Below are 2,914 nucleotides of genomic sequence, written 5' to 3'. Positions count from 1 at the left end.
AAAAGTGACTGAAGTCCACAGGAGGAAATCTGTGGCTTTTATAGAAGAATTATTAACAGGCACAGTGAATTTTGTTGAGTTATCAACTTCTTATCAACCACCCAACAAACCCTTTGAGGGAGAGGAGGTTGGGGTCAGGGCAATGGATATTTTTGCTGAACCAAAACCATCACAAGTTCTGTTGTTCTCACTTTACCAACTGAATGCCTCGAAGGTACCTTTAGAAACAACTACTTAAAAGTATTAAAACACAGTTAAAGCCAAAATTTATTATTATGTAAGTAAAAATACTAATTATCCATACTCCCTGAAAGCACCTGGTGCTATTGCAGTCTGTGCTGACTTTGTCTGGGTTATCCTGACCTGACCATAAGACACACAGCTTATCTAACTGATAGTGCTCCAGCAGGATTGTGCAAAATCCAGGCAGCTCTCCTGTGACACCATGCCCACCCCTGCCCTGCTGTGAGTGGGCCAGGCTGACAGCACAGAGCTGCTCTCTGAGGACAGGGACTTCACCCAGTAACACAAAGCTCCCGTCATTGTCATGAGGGCCATGGCTAAATGCTGCTGACGTCCACACTTCCCTCACCTGCCTTCTCTTCCAGGGCTGATGTCCCTTTCACTGGTGTGTTTAGCCATGGAGAGGTGTTGGTGAGGCTGACAGGTGTTACAGATCAAACCTCTTGGTTTAACAAAGGTGGACAACATGCAGACCACCCAAACTCTTCACATCACACAACAAGGGGTGACATCTTCACCCCATGATGGAGCCCCCTTCTCTCATCAGCAGGCATTTTCCCTGTCCCTCTGTAGGCAAACTCACAGATCTCTCAGGCTACTCTGGGCTCCAGGCTTTGGCTTTGTTCCCGGGTCCACCTGCTCCCTCCAGTCACGTCATGGAGCTGCTCCATTCGGAATCAGCACAGGGCAGGGGGGTTCGTGCTGGCACTGTGTGGCCACTGCTTCCCTACCAACCTTCTTTGTGGATGGGAACCAAAGCCTCTGCTGCCCAGCTCACTGTGGGAAGGGACTTGATTCATTTTCTCATCAACAGACCAGCGGCTCCTATCCAAGACAGCTTAGTTTTTGTAATGCTGTTTAGCTGATGGGGTTTTATAATTAGCTGTTGGGATATAATTTATAATGTCTGACAAACAGTGGATTTTCTTACTAGATCAAAGATCACATCTGTAGGGCAAAAAAAAAAAAAAGAAATTTGAAGCATGACAAATCCTTCACTGTGTTTTTACTGGCTCTATATTCAGGTCCTGATTTTTTTAACCCCTTCTCTTGTAAAATTGGTAGCACTTGGTAGAAAGCCAAGCTATTCACTAGAGAGTTCTGTCATGTCTTTGGAGATTTGGTAAATGTACTTAAAGGATTTGAGCATAAAGCTACTGGCCACTGGCCCTCAAGTCTCAAAAGCTATTATGGCATAACTATATGCAGCTGCACAGGTTTGGGTTTTTTTTTTTTTTAAAAGACATCTTGCAGGCAGCAAGGACTTAGGTCAGTGGCAGTACAAGTAGAGAGCTGCTGTGATGGCAATATTAAATGCAACAATGCTTGTATTCTCAAAATTATGACACTAGATCACTGAAACATCACACTATAACAATGACTTCTCAAAATAAAGGTCAAACATCATTCCTCAAAATAAGGGTCCTCACTGAGTGTTGTACACGCTGCACCCAGCTGCAAGGGCAGAGTCTCCCCAAAACCACCAGCACTGCAAACTGGGGATGCAGAATCTTGTCCCCATCCCACCCCACCCCTCCCTTTGGGCAGTGGATGCTGCATCCCCAGTCACCCCAGCCATGCTGCTGCCATGGGGACATCTGTTCTCCTGCTTTAAGGGCCACCTAAACCTGCTGGCAAGGGCTTTGTCTCTAGTGACTTCTCCATAAAACTGAAACCTCTCCTTTTCTAGGTCACTTCTTCAGTACTTCAAGAACAATTTCAACTCCCAGCTTTTGCCCCCATATATTCACAGCCCTTTTACACTAGTATTACTCAGAAGGATATAACCTGGATTAAAAAGAGAGAGGGAAAAAAAAAAGCCCCAAGCTAAGAAAATGGTGAGGGTGACAAACAGTTTTGCTGAGCCCGTTTCTCTCGAGCTGTGCTCAGCTGCCTCCACAAGGGCAGTGGGGCAGAGGAGCAGAGGCTGCCTGAGGGCTCTCCACAGGCCTTCATGAGGGGGACAGCCCACATGGCCTGCGGTCCCACAGGTGCTCTGGCTGCCTTGGTGGTGGGGTGATTCTCACCCAGGGTCTCCTGCCAGGGTGGTACTGCTGGGGTTCAGCACACCAGGATGCTGAGGCTGCTAGAAAACAATTCCCCCAAAACTGTGCTCCAGCCTTGGCACGTTGGGAAGAGAAGAGCCCCATGGGCTGCCCCAGCTGGAGCTGGAACTCTGTGCCAGCATTGCCCACAGGGGCTACATAAAGCCCTGGATTCTGCTGGATTCAGCCTGAGGTTACCTGAAAAGTCTGTGCTTTCCATCACTGCTCTGTGTGAGTTCCAGGCAAGCAGCAAACCCACCAGCTCATGGCTTTACTGCTGCTGCCAGCTCCCCATCATTCTGCACTGCAGGTTACCATGGCAGCATTTAAACTGCATAGAATGGTATATTTAGACTTTTCAGACATATTTCTTTTGGTACTAAGGACTTTACCTTTCTGAACTACAAAACTGATATCTAAACAAGAAAACTCAGGTATGTGCATCCGTTGAAGGTGCAAAAGCTGCTTGGGAGAGCAAAACAACACAATTTTTACAGAATGTTCTCAAGAGTTTTCAAAATCCCATTCACCCAGTGTGCATGCCCAGCCTGCAAGCACAGCCTTAAGGCAAGCAGAAAACAGCCTCCAGGTCTGCTGGAATGCTTTGGGCTCCACTGCTCAGGGCA

This window comes from Vidua macroura, chromosome 9, assembly GCF_024509145.1.
Source record: "Vidua macroura isolate BioBank_ID:100142 chromosome 9, ASM2450914v1, whole genome shotgun sequence".
Taxonomy (NCBI): Eukaryota; Metazoa; Chordata; class Aves; order Passeriformes; family Viduidae; genus Vidua; species Vidua macroura.
Note: the sequence above shows the minus strand (reverse complement) of the source record.